The sequence below is a fragment of the Bombina bombina genome, chromosome 5, assembly GCF_027579735.1.
Source record: "Bombina bombina isolate aBomBom1 chromosome 5, aBomBom1.pri, whole genome shotgun sequence".
Taxonomy (NCBI): Eukaryota; Metazoa; Chordata; class Amphibia; order Anura; family Bombinatoridae; genus Bombina; species Bombina bombina.
Genome location: NC_069503.1, coordinates 1142767223 through 1142793255, shown reverse-complemented (window position 1 = coordinate 1142793255; position 26033 = coordinate 1142767223). Strand labels below are relative to the sequence as shown.

At 39.9% G+C, this 26033-nt stretch overlaps 1 protein-coding gene across 1 annotated transcript in view; it reads left to right on the top strand.

Moving 5' to 3' along the window:
- The window catches only part of LOC128661751 (NXPE family member 3-like), a 161079-nt gene that overhangs the window by 100753 nt on the left and 34293 nt on the right, over positions 1-26033 (top strand). The window lies entirely within an intron of this gene.

Here is a 26033-nt window from a genome sequence, read left to right as displayed (position 1 = left end):
CTCTCTCTCCCTTTTCTCTCTTTCTTTCTTTCTTTCTTTCTCTCTTTCTTTTTCTCTCTCTTTCTTTCTCTCTCTCTCTCTCTTTCTCTCTCCCTCCCTCCCTTTTCCCCTCTCTCTTTCTCTCTCTTTCTCTCTCTCCCTCCCTATTTCTCTCTCTCTTTCTTTCTCACTCTCTCTCTTTCTTTCTTTCTCTCTCTTTTTTCTCTCTTTATTTCTTTCTCTATCCCTTTCTTTCTCTCTCCCTTTTTCTCTCTCTTTCTCTCTCTCTCTTTCTCACACTCTCTCTCTTTCTCTCACTCACTCTCTTTCTCTCTCTCTTTCTCTCTCTCTTTCTCTCTCTCTTCCTCTCTCTTTCTCTCTCTTTCTTGCTCCCTCTCTCTCTCTCTCTTTCTCTCTCTCTCCTTCTCTTTCTTTCTCTCTCTTTTTCTTTCTCTCTCTTTTTCTTTCTCTCTCCTTCTCTTTCTTTCTCTCTCTTTTTCTTTCTCTCTCTCTCTCTCTTTCTTTCTCTCTCTCTCTCCCTCTATTTCTCTCTCTCTTTCTTTCTTTCTCCCTTTCTTTCTCTCTTTCAATTCATTACAGGGACATTAATGGGACATTGTACACTAGATTTATCTTTGCATAAATGTTTTGTAGATGGTCCATTTATATACCCCATCATCTGGTAGTGTTTTTGTAAAAATGTATAGTTTTGCTTACTATTTAAGAACATTGTGCTGGTTTTCAGACTCCTAACCAAGCCCCATAGTGTCAGATGTATACACACGTTTACAGACTCCTGTAAGGGGGGAATGTCTGTTCTTATTGTTTCTCCAGACCCTTTCTCTGGGTGTCCCAGCCAAACCTTATTAACAGAGCTAAACTGGGAAATTCTAAGTAAGTTTTTAAAAGGTTTTATTCTGGATTTTTTCTTTATAACAGTGTCTATTACATGCAGTTATATAAAATTGGTGTATACTGTCCCTTTAAGTGAAAGGTTATTCAAGTTTATTATATTCATTTAAGGGGCACTGTTAAAAAAACATAAATAGAGGTCTGGCAGAGGTGTGCTTAAATAGAGTTGTGCCTAAGTAGAGGTGTGCTTAAGTAGAGGTGTGCTTAAGTAGAGGTGTGCCTAAGTAGAGGTGTGCTTGAATAGAGGTGTGCTTAAATAGAGGTGTGCTTAAGTAGAGGTGTGCTTAAATAGAGGTGTGCCTTAAGTAGAGGTGTGCTTAAATAGAGGTGTGCTTAAGTAGAGGTGTGCTTAAGTAAAGGTGTGCTTAAGTAGAGGTGTGCTTCAATAGAGGTGTGCTTAAATAGAGGTGTACTTAAGTAGAGGTGTGCTTAAATAGAGGTGTGCTTAAATAGAGGGGTGCTTAAGTAGAGATGTGCTTAAATAGAGGTGTGCTTAAGTAGAGGTGTGTTTAAGTAAAGGTGTGTTAAGTAGAGGTGTGCTTAAGTAGAGGTGTGCTTAAGTAGAGGTGTGCTTAAATAGAGGTGTGCTTAAGTAGAGGTGTGCTTAAATAGAGGTGTGCTTAAGTAGAGGTGTGCTTAAATAGAGGTGTGCTTAAATAGAGTTGTGCTTAAGTAGAGGTGTGCTTAAGTAGAGGTGTGCTTAAGTAGAGGTGTGCTTCAATAGAGGTGTGCTTCAATAGAGGTGTGCTTAAATAGAGGTGTGCTTAAGTAGAGGTGTGCTTAAATAGAGGTTTGCTTAAGAAGAGGTGTGCTTAAATAGAGGTGTGCTTAAGTAGAGGTGTGCTTAAATAGAGGTGTGCTTAAATAGAGTTGTGCTTAAGTAGAGGTGTGCTTAAATAGAGGTGTGCTTAAGTAGAGGTGTGCTTAAATAGAGGTGTGCTTAAGTAGAGGTGCTCTTAAATAGAGGTGTGCTTAAGTAGAGGTGTGCTTAAATAGAGGTGTGCTTAAGTAGAGGTGTGCTTAAATAGAGGTGTGCTTAAATAGAGGTGTGCTTAAGTAGAGGTGTTCTTAAATAGAAGTGTGCTTAAGTAGAGGTGTGCTTAAATAGAGGTGTGCTTAAGTAGACGTGTGCTTAAATAGAGGTTTGCTTAAGTAGAGGTGTGCTTAAATAGAGGTGTGCTTAAGTAGAGGTGTGCTTAAATAGAGGTGTGCTTAAGTAGAGGTGTGCTTAAGTAGAGGTGTACTTAAATAGAGGTGTGCTTAAGTAGAAGTGTGCTTAAGTAGAGGTGTACTTAAATAGAGGTGTGCTTAAGTAGAGGTGTGCTTAATAGAGGTGTACTTAAATAGAGGTGTGCTTAAATAGAGGTGTGCTTAAGTAGAGGTGTGCTTAATAGAGGTGTGCTTAAATAGAGGTGTGCTTAAGTAGAGGTGTGCTTAAATAGAGGTGTGCTTAAGTAGAGGTGTGCTTAAATAGAGGTGTGCTTAAGCAGAGGTGTGCTTAAATAGAGGTGTGCTTAAAGGGATACTAACCCCACATTTTTTCTTTCATGATTCAGATAGAGCATGCAATTTTGAGCAACTTTCTCATTTACTCCTATTATTAATTTTTCTTTGCTCTCATGTTATCTTGATTTGAAAAAGCAGTAATAAAAGGTTAGGAGCCGGCCCATTTTTTAGTTCAGCACCTCGGTAGCGCTTGCTGATTGGTTTGCTACATTTAGCCACAAATCAGCAAGTGCTACCCATGTGCTGAACAGAAAATGGTCTGGCTCTAAAGCTTACAGTACTGCTTTTTCAAATCAAGATAGCATGAGAACAAAGCAAAATTGATAATAGGAGTAAATTAGAAAGGTGCTTAAAATCTCATGCTCTATCTGAATCACGAAAGAAAAAAAATTGGGTTTAGTATCCCTTTAAGTAGAGGTGTGCTTAAATGAGATTATCCAAAATAAAAAATGGTAAACCTAATCTAATACCCCTATAAAACAATAAGGCCACCCCAAAATAAAAAAAAAACCATTATCTAACACTAAACTACCAATAGCCCTTAAAAGGGCCTTTTTGTAGGGCATTGCCCTGAAGAATTCAGCTCTTTTACTTAAAAAAACAAATTACCCCCTAACAGTAAAATCCTCACCCACCCAACACCCCAAAATAAGAGACCTAACTCTAAAAAATAATAATCTACCTATTGCCCCTAAAGGGGCATTTGTATGGGCATTGCCCTTAAAAGGGCAATCAGCTCTTTAGTGCCCATTAAAAATAAAAAAAAATCCCTAATCTAAAAAAAAAAAAACACCCAAAAAGATAAAAAAAACAACAACCTAACAATAACCCCGACATAGGTATTTACCATTCCTGAAGTCCGATGGTAAAGGTCTTCTTCCAATCTTCATCCATCGCGGGACCATTTTCTTTCTTCTTGCCGGAGGTGCAAAGCAGTCTCCGCACACTGAACATTGAAGGCAAGGTACCCATTTTATATTGGGGTACCTTGTATTTCTATTGGCTGAAAATTTCAAATCAGCCAATAGGATGGGAGCTACTGAAATCCTATTGGCTGATTTGAATAGTTAATAGGATTTAAGCAGCTCTCATCCTATTGGCTGATTTGAACATTTCAGCCAATATGGGTATTAGATTAGGTTTAAATTATTTTATTTTGGATAATTTAATTTATTTTTTTCTGTAATCTTAGATTTTTTTATTTTATGTAAATTTTCACCTAGATTACGAGTTATTTGCGCTATAGGGAAATTAACAAACGCAACAAAAGTTTACAAACAGCCGTCTTGTGTGTGCGATATGGCTGCGTTGAGCTCCATACCGCACACAATCCAAGTGCTGTTTTGACGTACTCGTGCACACTACTCCCATAGACATCAATGGGGAGAGCAGGCAAAAAAAAAGCCTAACACCTGCGATTGCGGAATGAAAAGCTCCGTAACGCAGCCCCATTGATGTCTATGGGGGGGAAAAAGTTATGTTTAAACCTAACACCCTAACATTAACCCCACGTCTAAACACCCCTAATCTGCTGCCCCCAACATCGCCCCACCTACATAATGTTATTAACCCCTAATCTGCCGCTCCCGATATCGCTGCCACCTAAATAAAGCTATTAACCCCTAATCTGCCGCCCCGAACATCACCGCCACTATAATAAAGTTATTAACCCCTATTCCGCTGCTCCCCGGCATTGCCGTAACTAAATAAAATTATTAACCCCTAAACCTCTGGCCTCCCACATCACTAGCACTAAATGAATCTATTAACTCCTAAACCGCCAGCCCCCTACATCGCAACAACCTAAATTAAACTATATTAACCCCTAAATCTAATCCTAACGTAACCCTAAGCCTAACCCTAAACCTAACACCCCCTAACTTTAACATAATTAAAATAGAGCTAAATTAACCTTACAATTATTAACTAAATAATACCTATTTAAAACTAAATACTTACCTGTGAAATAAAACCTAAGCTAGCTACAATATAACTAATAGTTATATTGTATCTAGCTTAGGTTTTATTTTTATTTCACAGGTAAGTTTGTATTTATTTTAACTAGGTAGACTAGTTAGTAAATAGTTATTAACTATTTACTAACTACCTAGCTAAAATAAATACAAACTTACCTGTGAAATAAAACCTAACCTGCCTTACACTAAAATCTAACATTACAAAAAATAAAAAACACTAAAATTACAAAAAATAACAAACGAAATTATACAAAATAAAAAAAAAAATATTCCTATTCTAAATATTCTAAAAAAACAAACACCCCAAAATAAAAAAGCCTAATCTAGAATAAACTTTTGGGTCTTTTGTGGGCCCTTAAAAGGGCCTTTTTGTAGGGCATTTCCCTAAAGTTAACAGCTCTTTTGCTACAAAACAAAACAAACATCCCTAACAGTATACACACCCCCAACCCCCAAACTCACAAAATAAAAATAAAGTAAAACCTAAGCTAACCATTGCCCTGAAAAGGGCATTTGTATTGGCATTGCACTTAAAAGGGCATTCAGCTCTTTTCCTGCCCTTAAAAGGGCATTCAGCTCTTTTCCTGCCCTTAAAAGGGCATTCAGCTCTTTTCTGAAATGCCCAAGCCCTAATCTAAAAATAAAAACCCACAACCAAAAATAAAAATAAAATTTACACAAAATAACAAATTATCAAAAATAAAAAAACAATTCCTATTCTAATACCCATTAAAAAAAAACACCCCAAAATAAAAAAACTATTCTACAATAAACAACCAAAAGCCCTTAAAAGGGCCTTTTGTAGGGCATTGCCCTAAGTTAAACAGCTCTTTTACCTGAAAAAAAAATACTAACACCCACTAACATTAAACCCCCCCCCCCCCCCAAACATACAAAATAAAAAAAACTATCTTAAAAAAACTAAGATAACCATTGCCCTGAAAAGGGCATTTGTATGGGAACAGCCAATAGGATGAGAGCTTCTGAAATTCTATTGGCTGTTTAAATCAGCCAATAGAATTTCAGTAGTTCTCATCCTATTGGCTGATTTGAACAGCCAATAGAATTTCAGAAGCTCTCATCCTATTGGCTGTTCCCATACAAATGCCCTTTTCAGGGCAATGGTTATCTTAGGATTTTTTAGATAGTTTTTTTTATTTTGTGGGTTTGGGGGGGTGGGGGTTTGTCAAATCAGCTAATAGGAATGCAAGGGATGCCATCTTGAATCGCATACCTTGCATTGAAGATTCAGTGTATGGCGGCGACCATATGAAAAGGATGCTCCACGCTGCATGTCTTCAGGACGGACCTGCTCCGCGCCACTGGGATGAAGATAGAAGATGCCGTCTGAATGAAGATAGAAGAGGCTGCCTGGATGAAGACTTCTCGCCGCCTGTATTAGGACTTCACCGCCTGGATGAAGACAGAAGAGGCCGTCTGGATGAAGACTTCTCACCACCTGGATTAGGACTTCACCGCCTGGATGAAGATCGTTCAAGCGGGACTTCAAAAACTGTGAGTGGATCTTCAGGGGTTAGTGATAGGATTTTTTAAGGTTTTTTTGGGGGTTTTTTTTTTAGTTTAGGGTTTGGGCTTTAGTAAAAGAGCTAAATGCTCTTTTCAGGGCAAAGCAAAAGTGCTAAATGCCCTTTAAGGGCAATGCCCATACAAATGCCCTTTTCAGGGCAATGGGTAGCTTAGGTTTTCATTAGAGTTAGGTTTTTTTATTTTGGGGTGTTGGTTGGGTGGTGGGTTTTACTGTTGGGGGGTCTTTGTATTTTTTTGTACATGTAAAAGAGCTGTTTAACTTAGGGCTATTGGTAGTTTATTGTAGGCTAGGGTTTTTTTTATTTTGGGTGGGCTTTTTTATTTTGATAGGGCTATTAGATTAGGTGTAATTCTTTTTTTAGTAATATTTAAATAGTGTTTGCGATACCGGAGGGCGGCGGTTTAGGGGTTAATAACTTTAGTATAGTGGTAAAAATGTTGGGGTGTGGTGGCATAGGGGTTAATAAATTTTATTAGTAGCAGCAATGTCGGGAGCGGCAGATTAGGGGTTAATAACTTTAATATAGTATTTGCGATGCGGGAGGGCCTCGGTTTAGAGGTTAATAGGTAGTTTATGGGTGTTTAGTGCACTTTGTAGCAGTTTAGTTATAAGTTTTATGTAACAGTTTTGTAGCGTAAAAATCATAACTACTGCTTTTAGATTGCGAAACGGATCTGGTCGGTGTAGGCTGGAACGCAGGTTTTTTAGCCTCACCGCAAAACTCGTAATGGCAGCGCTATAGAATCCCATGAAAAACATAATTATTTTTTTTTACGTTTCAAAAGAGCTTTATTGATGATCAAATAAATGTTACAAACTGTTCAGCATATTTATGTTTACATATGTTTCTCAGGATATTGGCGTCTGGCACCATATACAATAAACTTTTCTTTGAAAATATAAAATGTCCAAGTAATTATTTCAATTAAACATTCAAAAACAGCGTCCATGTGAAAAACATCATTTTTACGTGTGCGGGACTGACGTTGCGTTACAGGCTAAAAGGCTTGCGGTGCAGCTATACCGACAAGACTTGTAATGGCTTTAAGGTAAAAGCAGCGTTAAGAGGTCCTAATGCTGCTTTTTTACGACCGCTGCTATTACGAGTCTTGAAGGTTTATGGTCACCGCACACTTCTTTGGCCTTACCGCAAAACGACTTACGTAAACTTCGTAAAGTCTTTTCTCTATAGGACTTCCATATCGCCGGTATTACGAGTCTGTCCTGGGAGCCCAAAAAGTGAGGGGGACACCCTACCCGGTCAAGAGTCCTAACGCATTTAAAAGTCAGTAGTTAAGAGTTTTATGGTACAACACCATAGCATAAAACTCATAACTAAAGTGCTAAAAAGTACACTAACACCCATAAACTACCTATTAACCCCTAAACCGAGGCCCTCCCGCATCGCAAACACTATAATACATTTTTTAACCCCTAATCTGCAGCTCCGGACATCGCCGCAACTATAATAAACATATTAACCCCTAAACCGCCGCACTCCCGCCTCGCAAACACTAGTTAAATATTATTAACCCCTAATCTGCCATCCCTAACATCGCCGCCACCTACCTACATATATTACAGGGAGATTAAAGGACTTAGAGACACATATCTAATACAGACATCGGTTTCCGCCCAGAACCGGTCCCAGGCAAAATACTACCGCTACGGGAACCGCACAGGGAAACTATTAGCTAGACTCACCAGGCTGGACAGGAGGTCAAACACCATAGCAGCAATTCAGGGTAAAGACGGCATACAACAGACACGGGAATACAAAAAGTATTCCAGGATTTTTACTCAAAGTTATACGACTCCCAGGAAATAGACGTAGACACAAAAGCAAAGTTTTGGGAAAATTTGGCACTCCCACAGTTAGATGAGGATCAACTGCAAGTGTTGAATGCTCGCATTCAACCTTCAGAGATCATTAAAGTAATTGAAACACTCCCACTAGAGAAGGCCCTCTTGACCAGACGGTCTACCCGGGGAGTTCTACAAAATGATTAAAGCAGAGGCGGTAGAAACACTAGCATTACTATTTAATGCAATTCTAGAAGGGAAAGGTGATTTGTCAAACAGATTCACTGAAGCCAACATCACAGTGCTCCCCAAACCGGATAGGGACCCTCTCTTGGCCCAGTCCTATAGGCCGATATCCCTTCTAAATTCGGACTACAAGATATTCACTAAACTACTTGCAAATAGATTAGCAAAACTTCTCCCCCTAATACTCCATGAAGACCAAACTGGGTTTGTAAAGGGTAGGTCGGCAGTTAAAAACATGAGGAAATTGCAGCTAATGCTTACACATTATTGGAAACAGGGTAGGGACAACAAACATTTTGGTAAAGAAGAGGCCTGCTTGATATTAGTAGACGCCGAGAAGGCATTTGACAAAATTCTGTGGGATCATCTATTCACCACTATGGGGAGATTTGGGATACGGGGAACTTTCATGGAAACCATTAAAACCATTTATAGCAATCGTCAAATGGCCATCCTTGTAAATGGGACGCCCTTCAAAACATTTCTCCTTAAGAGAGGCACGAGGCAGGGATGCCCCTTATCTCCGCTTCTTTTTGATCTAGCGCTGGAGCCTTTGGCCATTAAATTAAGGAAAGAAACGGTGGGTATGGAGATGGGCGGGGTGGCCAACCACTTATCATTATTTGCCGATGACATGGTGTTATATATCAGAGACCCCAGGCGAAACATCCCCACCATAACCAAAATTATTGCTGAATTCTGTGAGATCTCCGGCTACCAGATAAACAAGGATAAATCTGAATTGCTATGGCTACTAAACAAAAATCCTGACACACCCCTAGAGGACAATTTTAAAGTGATCACACATACCTTTAAATACCTAGGTATCACACTGACCAGAGATCCAACCAAATGGTATGGAGTCAATCATAAACCATTATTGAAGAACCTGAAACGAATGACCTGGCACACACTACCAATATCCCTATCAGGAAGGGTAGGGCTGATCAAAATGATTCTATTCCCCAAATTACTCTATACCCTACAGATGCTCCCATAAATCCTGCATAAACAAGATCTCAAGACACTGAATAAAGATATATTACACTTTGTTTGGAGGGGGAAAAACATAGAATTAATTATCAAAAGATGACATGTGGGCCGGAGGTGGGGGGCTTTGGGCTACCAAACATAGAACACTATAATTGGGCGGCTGTGACTTAATATGTGATGGGCTGGTTGACAGATGGGGGACGCTTTACCAATAGTAAATTAGAGGCAGAATACATTAAACCGTGGTCACTCAAGATGCTACCGCACATGACTCGTGCGCAAATAGACACTATTCTGGGAAGGGCGACATTGTTCAGTGGCCCGATAGGGGCATGGAGGAAGGTCTGTAAGTCCCTTGGGGTCTCACCGAATAACACAGTATTCTTGCCGCTGGGAGGTAACCCAGACTTTCCAGCTGGGTTTACCACAAAACCATTTAAACTGTGGGGGGAGCAGGGGGTGACATCTCTTAAACACATCCTCTCTGCAGACGGAGCGACAATCCGACAGTTCAGAGATCTACAAAGAGATTATGGTCTACCTAATAGCCACCACTTTGCCTATCTCCAGACGAGGCACTATGTGCAGAACCTGTTGAGATCCGGGAAGATGCCGGACACTGACTGCGACATCTACAGACTGCTGTCATTAACACAGGGGGGCTGACATCCATTTCTCACACGTACAAAGTCCTTCAGAAGAAAGCAAACAAAACAAATTTGATACACCTCCAGAACACTTGGACCACACTAATGGGGAAGGACCTCACTGATACTTGTATTGAACAAAGTTTTGCAAAGGTGAGAGAGGCCACACTGTCAAACGAAATAAGAGAATCCCATATTAAATTGCTCCACAACGCATACATCACACCAAAGCTATTTCACAAATGGCAACAGAACACATCAGGTTTGTGTCCAAAGTGTTCGAATGCCAACCCAAACATCATACACATGATATGTCAATGCCCAAGATTGGCAAGATTTTGGGGTATGACACAGAGATGGCTGGCGATGAGTACAGGGGAAAAAGTCAGCTTAACACCTGAAATGGTGATACTCTTCCATACACAAGGAAAGATCCAAAAGCATAGAAACTACATACACAATGTAATCTTACACGCTAGGAAACTGATCCTCAAACAATGGCTGACACAGGTACCCCCACATATAGCCCAACTCAAGGAAGGATTGAGGAAACAGATGATATGTGAGCAAATAGACACTCAGGGCGACATCACAAGGAGAACAAAGAAGTTCATAACCAAATGGGAACCACTCATTAACACATTAGATATCCCTCATCAGAAACAGGTCATTTATCCCTTTAAAGATACGGAATACATACTAAACGCACAATTGAGAGGACAATGGAATATTTTCACGTAGGACTAGATCAGATAAGTGATGCTGAGATTAGCTTTAGAGGAGGGAGAGGAGAAAATTCTGGAGGCGGTGCCTGGAGGGGAGACGGCTAAGACTAGTCTGAGAAGACAATCAAGGAACATAGATTAAGGGAAAGGAGAGAAGGGAAGGTAGATTGAATGAGGTTATACCAGACTGAAGTTTCTAAGCACAGACACACAGAATCAGCAGGGGTGGAGGATAGGAGATGAATGAGTATAGTTAGCTACACAGCTCACCCTATACCTTAGGGTCGGGAAAGGAGTTGAAGGCAAGAGATAGGTGAGGGAGAGCCACAGAGGTTAAGGAGAATGGAGGAAAATAAAGGACAAAAACCCAGTGTGGCCGAAGTGATGAGACCTATGGATATATTGTTTTTGATGAAAGTACATGTAACTGTTGCTTATCGATCTATGTTTATGGTTGAATTGTCACTGTAAGTTGCACTGGAATGAATAAATAAAGTATTTAAAAAAAAATAAACAAAAGTTTGTATTTATTTTAACTAGGTAGAATAGTTATTAAATAGTTATTAACTATTTAATAACTACCTAGATAAAATAAATACAAAAGTACCTGTAAAATAAAACCTAACCTAAGTTACAATAACACCTAACACTACACTATAATTAAATAAATTAACTAAATTAACAACAATTAAATAAATTAAATTAAATTAGCTAAAGTACAAAAAAACCCCCACTAAATTACAGAAAATAATAAACAAATTACAAGATATTTAAACTAATTACACCTAATCTAATAGCCCTATCAAAATAAAAAAAGCCCCCCCCAAAATAAAAAAAACCCTAGCCTAAACTAAAGTATCAATAGCCCTTAAAAGGGCTTTTTGCAGGGCAGTGCCCCAAAGTAATCAGCTCTTTTACCTGTAAAAGAAAATACAAACAACCCCCCCAACAGTAAAACCCACCACCCACACAACCAACCCCCCAAATAAAATACTATCTAAAAAAACGTAAGCTCCCCATTGTCCTGAAAAGGGCATTTGGATGGGCATTGCCCTTAAAAGGGCAGTTAGCTCTTTTGCGGCCCAAACCCTAATCTAAAAAATAAAACCCACCCAATACACCCTTAAAAAAATCTAACACTACCCCCCTGAAGATCGACTTACAGTTCTGAAGATCGGACATCCATCCTCAAGGAAGCGGCAGAAGTCTTCATCCAACTGGGCCGAAGTCTTCAAAGAAGCCGGGAGAAGTCTTCATCCAAGCCGGGTGAAGTGGTCCTCCAGACGGGCAGAAGTCTTCATCCAGATGGCATCTTCTATCTTCATCCATCCGACGCTGAGCGGTTCCATCTTCAAGACATCCGACGCGGAGCATCCTCTTCAATTGAAGTCTTCTTACTGAATGACGCTTCCTTTAAGTGACGTCATCCAAGATGGCGTCCCTTAGCTTCGTTGAGGACTTCAGCCCGGTTGGATGAAGACTTCTGCCGCTTCCTTGAGGATGGATGTCCGGTCTTCAGAACTGTAAGTCGATCTTCAGGGGGTTAGTGTTAGGTTTTTTTAAGGGTGTATTGGGTGGGTTTTATTTTTTAGATTAGGGTTTGGGCCGCAAAAGAGCTAACTGCCCTTTTAAGGGCAATGCCCATCCAAATGCCCTTTTCAGGGCAATGGGGAACTTAGTTTTTTTTAGATAGTATTTTATTTGAGGGGTTGGTTGTGTGGGTGGTCGGTTTTACTGTTGGGGGGGTTGTTTGTATTTTCTTTTACAGGTAAAAGAGCTGATTACTTTGGGGCAATGCCCCGCAAAAGGCCCTTTTAAGGGCTATTGATAGTTTAGTTTAGTTTAGGCTAGGGTTTTTTTATTTTGGGGGGCTTTTTTTTATTTTGATAGGGCTATTAGATTAGGTGTAATTAGTTTAAATATCTTGTAATTTGTTTATTATTTTCTGTAATTTAGTGTTTGTTTGTTTTTTGTACTTTAGCTAATTTAATTTATTTAATTGTTGTTAATTTAGTTAATGTATTTAATTATAGTGTAGTGTTAGGTGTAATTGTAACTTAGGTTAGGTTTTATTTTACAGGTACTTTTGTATTTATTTTAGCTAGGTAGTTATTAAATAGTTAATAACTATTTAATAACTATTCTACCTAGTTAAAATAAATACAAACTTGCCTGTAAAATAAAAATAAACCCTAAGATAGATACAATGTAACTATTAGTTATATTGTAGCTAGCTTAGGGTTTATTTTATAGGTAAGTATTTAGTTTTAAATAGGAATTATTTAGTTAATGATAGGAATTTTTATTTAGATTTATATTAATTATATTTAAGTTAGGGGGTGTTAGGGTTAGGGTTAGACTTAGGTTTAGGGGTTAATACATTTAGTATAGTGGCGGCGGCGTTGGGGGCGGCAGATTAGGGGTTAATAAATGTAGGTAGGTGGCGGCGATGTTAGGGATGGCAGATTAGGGGTTAATAATATTTAACTATTGTTTGCGAGGCGGGAGTGCTGCGGTTCAGGGGTTAAAATGTTTATTATAGTGGCGGCGACGTTGGGGCAGCAGATTAGGGGTTAATAAGTGTAGGTAGGTTGTGGCGACATTGGGGGCAGCAGATTAGGGGTTAATAAATATAATGTAGGTTGGGGGCAGCAGATTAGGGGGGGTAGTTATCAAGCCGTCAACCTCAAATACGCTGGAATTCCGAAGCGTATTTGTGGCGAGGCTGATTCGCCTTAGTTATCAAAGGCTACAGACCGGCAAAAGTAGAATTTTGTGACGTAAACTTCGATCCGCCGGACTCAGTCTGACACAGATCGATTCTTACGTCACTCCAGATGTTCCGCACACAAGTGCGGCACAATCTGACTACTTTTGCTAGTTATCAAAAAACTAGCAGGTACGCTCGGCACTTTTACGGCCCAGCGTACCTGGTTTTCAAACCGCCACCCTGGAGGCGGCGGATCCCATAGGAATCAATGGGAGTCTGACCATAGCGAAAGTACAAGTTCGCTGCTGCCAGACATCCCATTGATTTCTATGGGAGCTGTCTACACCTAACACCCTAACATGTACCCCGAGTCTAAACACCTCTAATCTGTCCCCCCCTACACCGCCGCAACTAAATAAAATGATTAACCCCTAAACCGCCGCTCACGGAGCCCACCGCAAGCTACTCTATACATATTAACCCCTATCCTGCTGATCCCGCACCTCGCCGCAAATAAATAAATAGTTTAACCCCTAAACCGCCGCTCCCTGACCCTTCCGCAACCTATATTAAATTTATTAACCCCTAATCTGCCCCCCTACACCGTCGCCACCTATAATACATTTATTAACCCCTATCCTGCCCCCCACTACACCGCCGCCACTGTAATAAATTTATTAACCCCTAAACTTAAGTCTAGCACTAACCCTAACACCCCCCTAACTTAAATATTAATTAAATAAATCTAAATAATATTTCTATTATTAACTAAGTTAATCCTATTTAAAACTAAATACTTACCTATAAAATAAACCCTAATATAGCTACAATATAAATAATAATTATATTGTAGCTATCTTAGGATTTATTTTTATTTTACAGGCACCTTTCAATTTATTTTAACCATGTACAATAGCTATTAAATAGTTATTAACTATTTAATAGCTTACCTAGCTAAAATAAAGAGAAATGTACCTGTAAACTAAAAACTAACCTAAGTTACAATTACACCTAACACTACACTACAAATAACTACAATTAAATACAATTACATAAACTAACTAAAGTACAAAAAATAAAAAAAGCTAAGTTACAAAAAATAAAAAAAATAACTTACAAACATTTTAAAAAATATTACAACAATTTTAAGCTACTTACACCTAATCTAAGCCCCCTAATAAAATAACAAACCCCCCAAAATAAAAAAATGCCCTACCCTATTCTACATTAAAAAAGTTCAAAGCTCTTTTACCTTACCAGCCCTTAAAAGGGCCTTTTGTGGGGGCATGCCCCAAAGAATTCAGCTCTTTTGCCTGTAAAAGAAAAATACAACCCCCCCCCAACATTAAAACCCACCACCCACATACCCATAATCTAACCCAAACCCCCCTTAAAATAACCTAACACTAATCCCCTGAAGATCATCCTACCTTTAGTCGTCTTCACTCAGCCGAGCCACCGATGGAACTGAAGAGGACATCCGGACCGGCAGAAGTGATCATCCAAGGGGCGCTGAAGAAATCTTCCATCCGATTAAGTGATCCTCCAAGCGGCGCTGAAGAAATCTTCCATCCGGGCGATGTCATCTTCCAAGAGGCGCTGAAGAAGTCTTCTATCCGGGCGAGGTCATCTTCGAAGCCGGGTCTTGAATCTTCATCCCGCCGACGCGGAACATCCTTCTTTCCCGACGGACTACCGATGAATGAAGGCTCCTTTAAGGGACGTCATCCAAGATGGCGTCCCTTCAATTCCGATTGGCTGATAGGATTCTATCAGCCAATCGGAATTAAGGTAGGAAAAATCTGATTGGCTGATGGAATCAGCCAATCAGATTCAAGTTTAATCCGATTGGCTGATCCAGTCAGCCAATCAGATTGAGCTCGCATTCTATTGGCTGATCGGAACAGCCAATAGAATGCGAGCTCAATCTGATTGGCTGACTGGATCAGCCAATCGGATTGAACTTGAATCTGATTGGCTGATTCAATCAGCCAATCAGATTTTTCCTACCTTAATTCCGATTGGCTGATAGAATCCTATCAGAATTGAAGGGACGCCATCTTGGATGACGTCCCTTAAAGGAGCCTTCATTCGTCGGTAGTCCGTCGGGAAAGAAGGATGTTCCGCGTCGGCGGGATGAAGATTCAAGACCCGGCTTCGAAGATGACCTCGCCCGGATAGAAGACTTCTTCAGCGCCTCTTGGAAGATGACATCGCCCGGATGGAAGATTTCTTCAGCGCCGCTTGGAGGATCACTTCATCGGATGGAAGATTTCTTCAGCGCACCTTGGATGATCACTTCTGCCGGTCCGGATGTCCTCTTCAGTTCCATCGGTGGCTCGGCTGAGTGAAGACGACTAAAGGTAGGATGATCTTCAGGGGATTAGTGTTAGGTTATTTTAAGGGGGGTTTGGGTTAGATTAGGGGTATGTGGGTGGTGGGTTTTAATGTCGGGGGGGTTGTATTTTTCTTTTACAGGCAAAAGAGCTGAATTCTTTGGGGCATGCCCCCACAAAAGACCCTTTTAAGGGCTGGTAAGGTAAAAGAACTTTGAACTTTTTTAATGTAGAATAGGGTAGGGCATTTTTTTATTTTGGGGGGGTTTGTTATTTTATTAGTGGGCTTAGATTAGGTATAAGTAGCTTAAAATTGTTGTAATATTTTTTAAATGTTTGTAAGTTATTATTTTTTTTTGTAACTTAGCTTTTTTTATTTTTTGTACTTTAGTTAGTTTATGTAATTGTATTTAATTGTAGTTATTTGTAGTTAATTTATTTAATTTATTTAATGATAGTGTAGTGTTAGGTTTAATTGTAACTTAGGTTAGTTTTTAGTTTACAGGTACATTTCTCTTTATTTTAGCTAGGTAAGCTATTAAATAGTTAATAACTATTTAATAGCTATTGTACCTAGTTAAAATAAATTGAAATTTGCCTGTAAAATAAAAATAAATCCTAAGATAGCTACAATATAATTATTATTTATATTGTAGCTATATTAGGGTTTATTTTATAGGTAAGTATTTAGTTTTAAATAGGATTAATTTAGTTCATAATAGAAATATTATTTAGATTTAGTAATTAATATTTAAGTTAGGGGGGTGTTAGGGTTAGTGTTAGACTTAGGTTTAGGGGTTAATAAATTTATTACAGTGGCGGCGGTGTAGTGGGGGGCAGGATAGGGGTTAATAAATTTATTATAGGTGGCGACGGTGTAGGGTGGGCAGGATAGGGGTTAATAAATTTAATATAGGTTGCGGCGGGTTCAGGGAGCGGTGGTTTAGGGGTTAAACTATTTATTTATTTGCGGCGAGGTGCGGGATCGGCAGGATAGGGGTTAATAACTTTATTATAGAGGGCGACGGTATAGGGGGGGCAGGATAGGGGTTACTAGGTATAATGTAGGTGGCAGCGGTGTCCGGGAGCGGCGGTTTAGGGGTTAATACATTTATAAGACTTGCGGCAGGGTCTAGGAGCGGCGGTTTAGGGGTTAATACATTTATAAGACTTGCCGCGGGGTCTAGGAGCGGCGGTTTAGGGGTTAGTAACTTTATTTAGTTGTGGGGGGCTCCGGGGGCGCCGGTATAGGGGGTAGAACAGTGTAGTTTAGTGTGAGTGCTTAGTGACAGGCTAGCAAGAAAGCTGTCAAACAGCCGAAGAGCAGCGAGATTGGATGAGTGATAACTCTCACAGTCCGCTGCTCATCGCCCCGCAGCTTTTTGACAGCTTTATTTGATAACTTAGGCGTATTTTTTCAGGTCCGCGGCGGCGAAGGTAGGCGAGCTTAGGCAGGCGTATTGGGCCGGCGAAGGCAGGAAAGTTGACACGATGATAACTACCCCCCTAGGGGTTCATAAGTATAATGCAGGTTGCAGCGGTGTCCGGAGCGGCAGATTAGGGGTTAATAAATATAATGCAGGCGTCGGTGATGTCTGGGGCGGCAGATTAGGGGTTAATAAGTGTAAGATTAGGGTGTTTAGACTCGGGGTTCATGTTAGGGTGTTAGGTGTAAACATAACTTTTATTTCCCCATAGGAATCAATGGGGCTGCGTTACTGAGTTTTACGCTGCTTTTTTGCAGGTGTTAGACTTTTTCTCAGCCAGCTCTCCCCGTTGATTCTTATGGGGAAACCGTGCACGAGCACATACAACCAGCTCAACGCTGACTTAAGCAGCGCTGGTATTGGAGTGCGTTAAGGAGCAAAATTTTGCTCAACGCTCACTTCTTGCCTTTTAATGCCGGGTTTGTAAAAACCTGTAATACCAGCGCTGTAGGTAAGTAAGCGGTGAGAGAAAACTGCTCGTTAGCACCGCATAGCCTCTGACGTAAAACTCATAATCTGGCCGTATGTATTTAGTTTTAAATAGGTATTATTTAGTTAATAATTGTAAGTTTATTTTAGCTCTATTTTAATTATGTTAAAGTTAGGGGGTCTTAGGGTTAGGGTTACGTTAGGGTTACGTTATGGTTAGGGGTTAATAGTTTAATTTAGGTTGTTGCAATGTGGGGGGCTGGCAGTTTAGGGGTTAATAGGTTTATTTAGTTGTGGCGATGTTGGGGAGCGGCGGAATAGGGGTTAATAGATTTATAATAGTGTGAGCGATGTTGGGGTGCAGCGGAATAGGGGTTAATAACTTTATTATAGTTGTGGCAATATCGGGAGCGGCAGATTAAGGGTTAATACCTTTATTTATGTGGCGTGATATCGGGAGCGGCAGATTAGGGGTTAATAACTGTAGGCAGGCGTCGGTGATGTCGGGGACAGCAGATTAGGGGTGTTTAGACTCAGGGTTTATGTTAAGGTGTTAGGTTTAAACCGTATTTTCTTTTTCCCCATAGACATAAATGGGGTTGCCTTACAGAGCTTTTCTTTCCGCAATCGCAGGTGTTAGGTTTTTTCCTGACCCGCTCTCCCCATTGATGTCTATGGGGGAAGCATGCACGAGCACGTCAAATCAACGCTTGTTTTTGGTGCGGTATGGAGCTCAATGCAACCATAAAGCACGCACAAGCCTGTTTTTTTTAAACTTGTAATGGCAGCGCTATAGGGGATTAAATAAAGCCACTTTTGTTGCGTTCATTAAACAGCTAGGTTAAAAAGCTCTTTTGCTACAAAAATAAACAAACACCCCCTAACAGTATACAAACCCCCACCCCCCAAACTACCAAGGGCCCTTAAAAGGGCCTTTTGGGGGCCCTAAAAAGGGCCTTTTGTAGGGCATTGCCCTAAGTTAAACAGCTCTTTTGCTACCAAAAAAACCCAAACACCCCCTAACAGTATACAAATCCCCACTCCCCCAAACTACAAAGGGGCCTTAAAAGAGCCTTTTGGGGGGCCCTTAAAAGGGCCTTTTGTAGGGCTTTGCCCTAAAGATAATAGCTCTTTTCCTAAAAAACAAAAAACAAACACCCCCTAAAAAAAATACATTACACAAAATAACAAACAAATTATCAAAAATAATAAAAATTATTCCTATTCTAATACCCATTAAAAAAAAACACCCCAAAATAAAAAAATCTAATCTAGAAAAAACTACCAATGGCCCTTAAAAGGGCCTTTTGTAGGGTATTGCCCTAAAGATATCAGCTCAAATACAAATACCCACTAACATTACAAACCCCCACCCCCCAACCCACAAAATAAAAAAACTATCTAAAAAACCTAAGCTGCCCATTGCCCTGAAAAGGGCGTTTGGATGGGCATTGCCCTTAAAAGGGCATTTAGCTCTTTTACATTGCCCAAACCATAAACAAAAAATAAAACCCACCCAAAAAAACGCTTAAAAAATCCCAGAAGATCCACTTACAGTTTTTGAAGTCCCGCTTGAAGGATCTTCATCCCGGCGAAGTCCTCATCCAGGCGGCGAGAAGTCTTCATCCAGAAGGCCTCTTCGATCTTCATCCAGGTGGCATCTTCTATCTTGATCCCGGTGGCGCAGAGCGGGTCCATCCTGAAGACATCCGGCGTGGAGCATCCTCTTCATACAGTCGCTGCCGTACACTGAATCTTCAATGCAAGGTACGCGATTCAAGATGGTGTCCCTTGCATTCCTATTGGCTGAAAAATTTGAATCAGCCAATAGGAATCTAAAATCCTATTGGCTGTTCAAATCAGCCAATAGGATTTAAGCAGCTCTAATTCTATTGGCTGATTGGAATAGCCAATAGAATACAAGCTCAATTCTATTGGTTGATTGGATCAGCCAATAGGATGAAAGCTCAATCCTATTGGCTGATTTCAACAGCCAATAGGATTTTTCCCCTTTAATTCCTATTGGCTGATAGAATTCTATCAGCCAATCGAAATGTAAGGGATGCCATTATGGATGACGTCACTTAAAGTGAACTTCATTTTCCAGAGACGATTGGAAGAAGAGGATGCTCCGCGCCGGATGTCTTGAAGAAGAACCCGCTCCACGTCGGATGGATGAAGATAGAAAATGCCGTCTGGATGAAGTCTTCTGCCCGCTTGGATGAAGACTTCTGTCGGCTTTGATGAGGACTTCTGCCCACTTGGATGAAGATTTCTGTTGCCTGGATGTCGGGGGTTGGTGTAAGGTTTTCCTAAGAGTTTATTGGGTGGGTTTTATTTTTAGCTTAGGCTTTGGGCACCATAAAAGAGCTAAATGCCCTTTCAGGGCAATGGTTAGCTTAGGTTTATTTAGGTTTATTTAGATAGAATTTTATTTGGGGGGGTATGGTTGGGTGGTGGGTTTTACTGTTGGGGGGATGTTTTTATTTTTTATTGCTATGTAAAAGAGCTGATTTCTTTGGGGCAATGCCCCGCAAACGGCACTTTAAAGGGCCATTGGCAGTTTAGTGTAGGCTAGGGGGGGGTTATTTTGGGGGGGCTTTTTTATTTTAATAGGGCTATTAGATTAGGAGAAATTAGTTTTTATTTTTGATAATTTCATTTTGTGTAAGTTAGTGTTTATTATTTTTTGTAATTTAGATAATTGTATTTTATTAATTTAATTTATTTAATTTTATTGTAATTTTAGGTTTTAGTGTAAGGCAGGTTAGGTTTTATTTTACAGGTAACTTTGTATTTATTTTAACTAGGTAATTAGTAAATAGTTAATAACTATTTACTAACTAGTCTACCTAGTTAAAATAAATATAAACTTACCTGTGAAATAAAAATAAAACATAAGATAGCTACAATATAACCATTGGTTATTTTGTAGCTAGCTTAGGTTTTATTTTATAGGTAAGTATGTATTTAGTTTTTTTTTTTTTTTTAATATATTTTTATTGAGGATTAGAAAACACATACAGACATTCCACTATAACAAATCAAACAGTGTAAAATTTACACATAATATGTTCCTTAGCGTAGATTATACATAATGCAAGAAGGCACAAATATGTGGACAGGAGAAAATATAATTAGTACAACAATGTTACCAGCTATTGAAACGACCACAACGTGATATAACCAGCAGAAATAGAAGAATATTATCTAGTGATAATCCTCAATTTTTTGCCTCCTAACCAAAAATAGGGTCTCTATTGGACCATTAACACATCAATTATAGGAAATTTAAGGAGGTTTATAAGAATATAAGGTCCCCTATAGACCTTTTGGGTGCTATTGAAACTAATAAAACATGACTGTATCAAATAGAGCTTGTAGAATATTTATAATCATGCCTCATGAAGGGTAGGGGGGATATAACGGCAACTGCTATGCACAATACGATTTAACCAAAGTTGAGGGAGTTTCAAGTGGGGTCTGTGCCCCCATGCCTAATCATTAAGCTATATGATGGGGCAGCGGAGTTTGTCATGATATAAAGGGCTCATGCCATATGTACTCTATAACATCTTCAAAGGGGGTATATCATATTCTCTATAAAGATATGCAGAGGCTTAACTTCCCTGCCCATACAGGACCCATCAAAGAGTCAATAAAATTGCAGGGAGTTTAGTTTATCATTGCTACTGTGCTCTATATTATATCAGCTAATGTTTCAGGAGGTAAGCTAGATTCAAAACCTATATACAGCATATTGAACAGTCTGGGAGGTCTCACAGGTTCAGAAATACCCATAAAAATATGTTTATGTACCTTATACAGCTATAAACCTTTCATTCACATAATATCTGCAAAATAAGACATACAAATATCTCTACAGAGGATGCATACACTACATGAATAACCCTGTGTCTTGTGGCATCTTGCAGTGAAGAATATCAGCTACTTAGCAGGGTTTCATACGATCTAAGAATTCTCTAGGGGTTCAGCATAAGCTTTTTCATACTGCCACTTACTGCTGCGCTAGAAATATAAACAAAGAAGCAAAACCTGCACTTCCCTAGTGAATTGTGGCCATACTCCCCTCTAGTGGACATGTTCGGTAAAGGCATATAGCTCAAACAGTAAAAATTGAAAATAATCAGCCTGGGCCGGAATGTAAATAGGAAGCCAACCACAAGTATGGAAAATAAAAATAGAAAGTAATATATATGGGCGGCTAATTGCTGCATACCTAAGTTACCCCAGTACAGCTGATATCTATTTACAACATATAAAGATAAGCCCTTACAACAGTGCCCAGCTATTAAAACTAACACATAAAAGAAATGGAGAACAATACATCAAACTGTGCATAATAGAACATTGGCACTTATCATGTTGCTGATATAGCTAGAGGTAACTATACCTTAACACTAGACTAGGCTGTCACCTGGCATAGAAAACTAAACTAATGTGATAGGCATTATATCTTTTGGGTAACTAGGTGGCAGATTATTGATCCAGATAGAAAACATGGGCATTGACCTGGATATAAGCTACAGCTGAGGTACAAAGATAGATATAAACAAACAAAAACAGCATTAACAGCACATTAGTTAGAAACATTGATTAAACTTAATATACAGTTAGTCTGCAACTAGTATACATCTATAGAATAGGTTAGAAGGTAAGGCTAACGACTAACCAACCCCCTTCTTGAGGGTAATGCATTTTCTGGAAAATACGTTGCAACTGTCAGATTTCAAAAGCATCATCTCACACGTAGCGCAGGACATATGAAGTACATGATCAGAATATACTCCACAAACAAAATAGCGCTGTAGGGCTGTCTCTCTGCTGAGTTTCTCAAAATGAGCCGCACTCTGATATAGTCTATCTGGAACAGTACAAAGAAGACTCAGGCCACTTGTATATAATTTAGTCTCCTGCGGTGTAGTATTAACTGTGTCCTGGTGGCTAAGGAAATATGTGGCTCCTAGGCATAGAATCCTCTCTGTATAGTCCTCTGACTCACCATCCGAATATAACTGATCATGTTCCCGAGGATCGGCCGCCTCCTCTGGGCCCAAGACAGCAGTATAGCCAGACAGGGACGTCTCTTCAGCAACTTCTCTCCTCAGAGCCGTAGATAAATAGCTGAAACTCAGCAGCTGTTCCCAAGTAGCTCTCTCCCCACACACTTCTGTACTTACTATGCGCAGGTTCATTTGCCGAGAGTCAGTGGGCCACGAGGTCTTTCGCCCCCTCCTATCACTGGACCCTGTTGTCGCTGCTCCAGTCACACAGTCCTTAGGCAGACTATCAGTCCATATAGTACCAGAGAGTATGGGTCTAAACGAAATATCCAGCTGGTCATAAAATTTGCGCTTAAAGTCACCCAGGAGCGTTTGGACTGCACTGTAGAGTCTCTCCATGTTCGTTAGTTACACGAGTGGAAATAAATCAATGCCGTTATGTAACAGTAAAATATGAGCACCACACGATGGTATCTGCGTACCTTGTAACCCAGATTCCTGGGGGGGGGTGTAAGCGGCAGCCTTCGCCACACAAGTCTCTATCCACAAAGCATGAATGGCCTAGCGATCAGTGTGCATGAATGACCTAGCGATCAGTGTGCATGAATGGCCTAGCGATCAGTGTGCATGAATGGCCTAGCAATCAGTGTGCATGAATGGCCTAGCGATCAGTGTGCATGAATGGCCTAGCAATCAGTGTGCATGAATGGCCTAGCGATCAGTGTGCATGAATGGCCTAGCGATCAGTGTGCATGAATGACCTAGCGATCAGTGTGCATGAATGGCCTAGCGATCAGTGTGCATGAATGGCCTAGCGATCAGTGTGCATGAATGACCTAGCGATCAGTGTGCATGAATGGCCTAGCGATCAGTGTGCATGAATGGCCTAGCGATCAGTGTGCATGAATGGCCTAGCAATCAGTGTGCATGAATGGCCTAGCGATCAGTGTGCATGAATGGCCTAGCGATCAGTGTGCATGAATGGCCTAGCGATCAGTGTGCATGAATGGCCTAGCGATCAGTGTGCATGAATGGCCTAGCGATCAGTGTGCATGAATGGCCTAGCGATCAGTGTGCATGAATGGCCTAGCGATCAGTGTGCATGAATGGCCTAGCGATCAGTGTGCATGAATGGCCTAGCGATCAGTGTGCATGAATGGCCTAGCGATCAGTGTGCATGAATGGCCTAGCGATCAGTGTGCATGAATGGCCTAGCGATCAGTGTGCATGAATGGCCTAGCGATCAGTGTGCATGAATGGCCTAGCGATCAGTGTGCATGAATGGCCTAGCGATCAGTGTGCATGAATGGCCTAGCGATCAGTGTGCATGAATGGCCTAGCGATCAGTGTGCATGAATGGCGCACTTGGAAAACATAGGTCAGGGCGTCAATCTTCTGCCTCTGCCAAGTTAATCAAACACATGAGTAGTTGCAGGGACCCAATAATGAAAAGATAGTAGTTGAAATCTCTTAACTTTATAGTTAAATAGGGTCCAAATAAGAAACCTTAGACAGGATCTTCATGCAGACACGTCTGGCCGCTCCAAGCATAGGCTCCGCCCCCCCCCCCCTATGTATTTAGTTTTAAATAGGAATTATTTAGGTAATAATTGTACTTTTATTTAGATTTATTTTAAATATATTTAAGTTAGGGGGTGTTAGGGTTAGGGTTAGACTTAGGCTTACGTTAGGGTTAGGGGTTAATATATTTATGTAGTGATGTGGGAGGCCAGAGGTTTAGGGGTTAATAATTTATTTTAGTATATTTCGTTGTGGGGGGGCTTGCGGTTTAGTGGTTAATATTTTTTTATAATAGCGGCGGTGTGGGCGGACGGCAGATTAAAGGTTAAAAATATTTAAATAGTGTTTGCGATGCGGGAGGGCGGTGGTTTAGGGGTTAATAGGTTTATTATAGTGGCAACGATGTCGGGGAGTGGAGGAATAGGGGTTAATACATTTTTTAAGTGGCGGCAATGTCCGGAGCGGCAGATTAGGGGTTAATAATTTTATTTTAGTATAGTCAAAGAGAAATGCTTAGGAGTGCTAAATAGCTAAAGGTTAAAAAGACATTAGGAGGAGAACCAAAAAAGTTATACACCACAAGCTAGTAAAAGCAATAGTTTTATATTTCTAAAATTAGCTAAAATCAGAACATAGAAACAAAAGTAACAAGTGTGTAATTCTATAGTAGTAAATGTTACTAAACAATTTGCAACAATATAATAAAAAAACGGACGTCTCCGATTAGAGTAAAAATAGGATATTACAATTACAATTTTGACTGCATAAAAATCATCAACTGCTTTCTCCCTCCATGAGGGCTTTTCTCATGGAGGGAGAAACCGGTTGAAGATTTTTATGCAGTCAAAATTGTTTATAATTGTTTTAACTCCTCTGTGGACAACGGAGTTTACATTGGACTCATAGGCGTAAGGATTGCCTACCCATAAAAAGCTTGAATATAGTGGAAATCTGCTACCTTTAAACCTATGCACCGGTGTTGTGCTAGAAGAAACATCTGAACTTTTTACCTAAGTTCGCTAAAGGATATACACTGTGAGTATCCAGCGTGCCTTTGCACTAAGAGCAGGATACTATTTTCATTACCTGACCGACAAAAAACCCTGGAGTGTTTGAAATTGAGATTGTCCAATAGGACCGGAGCAGCTGAATAGACCAGTGACGTATGGTATAACGGCTGAGAAGGTACACACTGACGCCAAACAGCCTACACACCTAGCTGCGGTCCCTTAACTGTGACACTCGCAACGTCAGGTATTTGGTTAAATACTTTAACATAAGGACTTATATGTCTACACTTCCCAAATTTGGATATACAGATTTATAAACTATGACTATTCAGGTTGAAATTTGAACTGACTGATATGTTTTGCAAAACACATTTTTTTCTACTTTCTTAGTGGTGGCAACAATTATACATTGTAATATCCTAATTTTACTCTAATCGGAGACGTCTTTTTTTTTATTATATTGTTGCAAATTGTTTAGTAACATTTATTACTATAGAATTACACACTTGTTATATTTGTCTCTATGTTCTGATTTTAGCTTATTTTAGAAATATAAAACTATTGCTTTCACTAGCTTGTGGTGTATAACTTTTTTGGTTCACCTCCTAATATCTTTTTAACCTTTAGCTATTTAGCGCTCCTAAGCATTTCTCTTTGACTATACTCATTTTTACCTAATTGTTAAAGGATTTATTAGGGCCCTAGGAGTTTGGTTAAGTAGCTTAGCGCACATCTCTCCTTTTTACCTAATTTTATTTTAGTGTTTGCGATGCGGGAGGGCTTCGGTTTAGGGGTTAATGGGTAGTTTATGTGTGTTTAGTGTACTAAAGTTTAGTGAGTTTTATGCTACAGCTTTGTAACGTAAAATGTTTAACTACTGACTTTAGATGGCGGTACGGATATTGTGGTTATAGAGTGTACCACTTACTTTTTGGCGTCCCAGGCAAACTCGTAATACCAGCACAATGGAAGTCCCATTGAAAAGGGACTTTTTTTAAAGTACAGTACTGACGTTGCGTGAAGGCCAAAAAGGTGTGCAGTACACATATTCTGACAAGACTTGTAATAGCGGCGTTAGGGAAAAAGCAGCGTTATGAAGCATAATGATACTTGTTCACTCATAACGCAAAACTCGTAATCTAGCTGATTGTGAGTAACTAATATTCTCATGCCTTCTGGT